A 6,285-nucleotide genomic window follows, 5' to 3' on the forward strand; every position below is an offset into this window, starting at 1 on the left:
CCCCACGCGTTTTGTGGCTGCTAGTGGGGTGCCCACACGCGTCCTGTGGCCGCGAGTTGGCCCCACACGGATCCTGTGGCCGCTAGTGGACCTCCACACGCGTTCTGTGGCCGCTAGTGGGCCCCCACACGGGCCCACTAGCAGCCACAGGACGCCACACGGGTCCGGTGGCCGCTAGTTGGGCCCCACACGCGTCCTGTGACTTCTTGGGATCCCCCCCCCCTCCCCATTCATCCTGTGGGAGCTAGTGGAGTTGGCTAGTATCTTACGAAGACTTAACTTCTTTTATGTAACGGTAAACAAAAATAAAAAAAAAATTGCAATATTAACTATTTTAAACCTGACATTCCTTATGTTAACTTCGTCTCGTCCTCAGGTCCGGCCAACTACAACCGGATGAGAGAAGGCAACGAGAACAGTCTCGCTACATCAACGTACAAGGACATCAAGGATGGAGTAAAACTATGCCCTGCCCGTCGCCAGGGCATCTTGGAACTAAGATCTTCCGATCTAAGAGCTCACCTTCTAATGGACGACACCTCGCGTTGTTTATTTACTCTGAATTTCAATATTAAATTGCTACTTCAAACACTTTTTTATTCCTTTCTTCCTTGTTTAAATGTGATTAATACTGCTGGGCACAATGTTCTCACGGCCCTGTCTGACTAGGCTGTTATAGTCCCTACAGGTACAGGCGCTACAACCTGGATCATCTTGTACAGTTTGAAAGTGTTAAAAAGACCCCCAGAACCCAGTTTCCAAACTGGATCGACTTAACCCTCCCCTCCATCCAACAAATCCCTACATACTCCCTCTTGTCTTGCATTTAGTAATGCCACTGAAGTTTGACATTATGGGTGGTAAACACACTTACAAAGCCTTGACATTACGAAGTCTACTCCCGTGGTAGGACAGCCCTACCATAGTGTTAACTTGGTCTTATAAACTTTCAAGCGTGTGTCATACTTTCCGACCGCCCCTCGCGGTCACCTGTCCCTCAATGGAATTCTTTGACATTTGATATCTTTCGCCTTATGCGTTTTTGTTCTCGTATTGGCATCCTTGGTGATATTTAGCGCCCTCTAATTATTCCGCACATTTGATGGTGCTACATAGCCTTCCTGGTTTGGTGCCTTTTGATAATTACTTATAAACTTTCAAAAGTGCTATAAAAATCACCCATTGGCAGGCAAACAATGAGGTGGCACAGGTCTGCAGAGAAATTGGAAGCAGACCTGCATAGGCTTAGTTTCCAGTTATACCGTGATTACATAGAACTGGCATGGTTAAATTTTTTTGCGATGCATGTAAACAAGTAATCTAGTGACCTCCATGCAGCGAACAGCTCTACTATGTTTTCCGTACAAATGCACATCTTGTTAGGTTCACGAAGAGATTTTTGCCTAAGTATTTTTAAAGTAAATGTTATTCTTCCGGGGCTGTGCGAAAAATGGTAGTTTGAGGCCTTTAATAACCCTCTACTTGTCCCTGTATTATCATTTTTAAATAGCCACAGACTTGTGTTCTCCCGGCTTGGTGCCTTTGATAATTACTTACCCCCCTTCTTTTGGTAGATGAATTAAGACTGGTAAAGTCATGTTAAAAGGACGACCATAAATCATTTAAATTTCAGTTCACATTTTTTAAAACCGATATGTAACGAGGTCAAAACTGAACATTCGTGCATCAGTCTCGTTCCAAAATTAATAAATTAAGTTACATCGTTCTGATGTTTCCAATTAAATTCTTTAACTTTCTAGAAACTCGTTCAAAAGTCCCCCCCAACCCTCTCATCTTCCTCAAACTAGAAAGAATTCATTTTGCCATCTACAAAGATGCATTTATGATGTGTACAACTATTAGTTTGTAGAGATTATATGGAGAACCAATATGGTAGTAAACTGACGTAGTGGAAAGATATATATGCAGCTCAACATGTCATTTAATTGATAAATTAGAATAAGTTTCAGTATATAAAAATTTAAAAGCATTTTAGGACACTGGAGAGTCTAGCCAGCGTTCAAATTTCTTCGATACAAACTCGCCCAAAATAAAATTAGGCCAAAAATCATTCATCGTAGACGCCTAGCGAGGCCCAAAATAGTCCCACAATCAGGTTTTATAAGTAATCTAGAGTGGTTTGGGGGGGGTTAAATGGTGTACACATTTCATATATACCCCCCCCCCCCTGTATTTTACTAAATGCCATGCTAATGTAGTCAAGCAATTAATGGTTCCCATAACCTACTAGTTAAACAATTTTTCCCTCACAATAATCTTTACAACACTTCATGTCCTTAATGGCAAGTTGTGTAGATACTTAGTAGCATCAAGATACCTCCTGTTTAAGATAAAGATTATGAGCTAGTTAAATATTTTAATATTTTACATCATTCAGGAAACGAGGCTATTTTTTGGCAGAAAACTATCAAAGGCTGGTCTTACAGGCGACAGACTTCACGTGGTGACAGGCAATATCGCGCCACTTCATGCCGTCGTTATTGGTCATTACTTTCTTTCAATTTACCAATTATTTCTACATAAGAGGTCACCATCTAATTTTACCAACGTTCTTCAGTACCCCGAGACGGTCTTCGTTGCCTTCCCTTGTCTAGCTGTGGTCGGCCGAGCCTGGGGACGGAAAGGGTAGAGTTATCACCATATTCTTATCACAAGGTTAAAAATAAAACCTTGATAGACCTCTTTACAGCCGTCTAAACCCTTAAGTAACCTGCACTTAAAATCAAACACTCAGAATGTTATGACTGAGTAGTGACGAATAAAATAAAACAAGCCATTCTGACCCTCCAGTGAGGGGTTTGTGTAGGACTACCTGGATGGCCAAGTCCTCGTCCCTTTCCATATGAACTGGCTCCCACGTAACAAAGTATCAGTTACTGACAATCAAATCTATGCAGCAGGATAACTATAAAGTTTAATGCACGTGCATTTTAATAACTTCATTATAAACACTAATGACATTTAAACTCTTACGGCTATAAAGCTCCAAGAAGTCGTCCTTATCCTTCACCGATAGTAACTAGCTGGAAGCTCCTGCCAAGACTAGCAGTAAGAGTTTGCTTGATCCCAGCTGAAGATATTAGTATTCACGCACCATGAAAATTTATATTTAGTTAATGTTTCCAACAATTCAGACTATATCGTCTTAATTCAAAGTCATTACTGTTCTATCCTTAGGAGACACGTAAAGAACGTAACACTCACAGTAGGGCAAGTCTAATCAACCCACGACGACGTTAACTAGCAAGGACGTCATGTCGACCTGGTGGGAGTGAGTTGAGTACTGTCCAGCTCCAGTTTATGGAAGCGCTCATCGCCTCGGCCAATCAGAGTCGCCGAACATCAGAATTCGCCACCGGACGAGCTATGCTGGTTAAAACAACCCTCGTGGTCATTTACCTCGTTCTCCTGCAACAATAATGTAAACATGAACGCTTTATTGACTTTGCACATCCTATCTCTAAATGGATGGCACTTTTTAGATCTAATCTACACTCCTCGCTTCCTTTACATAAATCTACTGTTAGAGTTATGAAACTAGTAAGTTTTAAACCGGTTGGCGTTTTTAGACCTGTAGAGACGCTTTCTCTGAAGGATGACTTGGGAAAGGAGAAACCTGTGCAGACAACGCTTTATTTAGGAGACGGGACCACGACCACCAGGGAGCCGTCTGGGACCATGTAGTGGGGTCCCCAGGAGACCTCAAACACCCCACAACAGTATTTTAATCAGAAGCATTCTAGAATCTAGAAAGTATCATCACAAAAGACTCAAGATAGTGCATTTAGACTTAACCCTGGTTCAAGAATATGGTTAACAAGGCAAGGTAAAACTCACCGATTTGTAGCTTATTTGCAATAATTACACGGGAAAGTTAAGCAGGATATTTGTTAAATTTGTAACCGTTACGCTGACCTAAGAAGCGTAAACCATTTGCTTAACCTCTAAGCTCGGGAGATAACACGTTTGTAGACGCTCAGAGGCAAACTAGGGGGAACTAGTTTTTTTTGTGGGGGGGGGGGGAGTAACACAAACTATACAAGTATTAATGCTTTGTTGTAAAAGTGGCTGACAAATCTTTTAGTTCTACATTTACGCTACATTACACTATCTACATTTAGCAGATTAAGTTAACACTGACGTACCTAGTAACTTTAATAGAATCTACGTGCATGGCTATACTGTACATTACCAAACTACAACTTTTTGAACTGCTAAAGCAAGCTGCTGAAGGAAGGTGTCCGGCGACTAGCATCGAAATTTTTCTCTAGGCGCGTTTGTCAAGCTTCTGACCGCCTTGTGGCGACCACCGGCGAGCGGATAATTTCATTACGAAACTGTAGTTAACTATTGTTCAATTGCAATGGTCGGGACGAATTATTCCGTAATCTAGTTATAATTATTTACATTACACTGAAGTCATGAACACAAATCCACTGAAATGTTATGCTAATTTAAGGCAATTTTACGATTAATATATACCTCGGGTAGCTATATAGTTAGCGTTTATGGTAGAGAACGTAAGGCAAACAATGAATGGACAAAGATTAACATCCCGGTTCATGGTTTGTAGATTTAACCATTTACACATTCCTAGAATTAAATCTACAGCCTGCTGAACTTGGTAGGCATACAAACACTTTAATCTTATTAATTTGATATTAAACATTCCAAAAAATTAGCCATCATTGTACACTTAGAAATTTTTAATATATTTAACTAAATTAAAAAAAAGTTTGTAGGCCAGACGTTAACGGCTAGCCTCTCGATACAAGTGAGGGTAGAGGAGCGTCAGGGACCAGCTTGTGTCTCCTATAGTGCCACACGCAGCATTATAAGAACATAAGAACATAAGAACAAAGGTAACTGCAGAAGGCCTATTGGCCCATACGAGGCAGCTCCTATTCTATAACCACCCAATCCCACTCATATACTTGTCCAACCCGTGCTTGAAACAATCGAGGGACCCCACCTCCACAATGTTACGCGGCAATTGGTTCCACAAATCAACAACCTGTTACTGAACCAGTATTTACCCAAGTCTTTCCTAAATCTAAACTTATCCAATTTATACCCATTGTTTCGTGTTCTGTCCTGTGTTGATACTTTTAATACCCTACCAATATCCCCCCGGTTATGTCCATTCATCCACTTGTAAACCTCTATCATGTCACCCCTAACTCTTCGCCTTTCCAGTGAATGCAACTTAAGCTTTGTTAATCTTTCTTCATATGAAAGATTTCTAATTTGGGGAATTAACTTAGTCATCCTACGCTGGACACGTTCAAGTGAATTTATATCCATTCTATAATATGGCGACCAAAACTGAACTGCATAATCTAAATGGGGCCTAACTAGAGCAAGATATAGCTTGAGAACCACACCAGGTGTCTTGTTACTAACGCTGCGATTAATAAATCCAAGTGTCCGATTTGCCTTATTACGAACATTTATGCATTGATCCTTTTGTTTTAAATTCTTACTAACAATTTATGCGCACTTCACCCAACCTTCGATTCTTCAAGATAATTCTGAAATAGTAGTTCCCCCCCCCATACACTACACTAGTTCCAATACGAGGAACCAGGGGGGAAAGGAAGGGGACGTAACAAGGGAAAAGGGAGTGGGGGGGAGGGGCACGAAACATGGGGAAAGGGAGTGTGGGGGGAGGGGCACGCAACATGGGGAAAGGGAAAGGGAGTGTGGGGGGAGGGGCACGCAACATGGGGAAAGGGAAAGGGAGTGTGGGGGGAGGGGCACGCAACATGGGGGGGAGGGAAAGGGAGTGTGGGGGGGGGAGGAAAGGAGTGTGGGGGGGGGAGGAAAGGAGTGTGGGGGGGGGGAGGAAAGGAGTGTGGGGGGGGGAGGAAAGGAGTGTGGGGGGGGGGGAGGAAAGGAGTGTGGGGGGGGGGGGGAGGAAAGGAGTGTGGGGGGGGGGAGGAAAGGAGTGTGGGGGGGGGAGGAAAGGAGTGTGGGGGGGGGGAGGAAAGGAGTGTGGGGGGGGGGGGGGGAGGAAAGGAGTGTGGGGGGGGGGAGGAAAGGAGTGTGGGGGGGGGAGGAAAGGAGTGTGGGGGGGGGGAGGAAAGGAGTGTGGGGGGAAGGAAAGGGAGGGGCACGCAACATGGGGGGAGGGAAAGGGAGTAAGCCACATTACAAAGCTCACCTTCAGGAGACGAAGCTGGAACTGTATACCAAAAGTGAGGTAAAACACACTGAAGTGCATTCTGTCTCATCGTTCCTTTTATAACCAGCAGCCATCCAAAC

General features: G+C 43.3%; 1 long non-coding RNA gene across 1 annotated transcript; it reads right to left on the reverse strand.

Moving 5' to 3' along the window:
• Nucleotides 1–2,528: 2,528 nt before the first annotated feature.
• On the reverse strand, nucleotides 2,529–6,285 carry LOC123755567 (uncharacterized). The gene is made up of 3 exons (XR_006772530.2): nucleotides 6,185–6,285; nucleotides 3,226–3,429; nucleotides 2,529–2,631 (listed from the first exon to the last, which is right to left on the reverse strand). It is a non-coding gene; the product is annotated as an uncharacterized lncRNA (long non-coding RNA).

This window comes from Procambarus clarkii, chromosome 20, assembly GCF_040958095.1.
Source record: "Procambarus clarkii isolate CNS0578487 chromosome 20, FALCON_Pclarkii_2.0, whole genome shotgun sequence".
Classification (NCBI taxonomy): domain Eukaryota; kingdom Metazoa; phylum Arthropoda; class Malacostraca; order Decapoda; family Cambaridae; genus Procambarus; species Procambarus clarkii.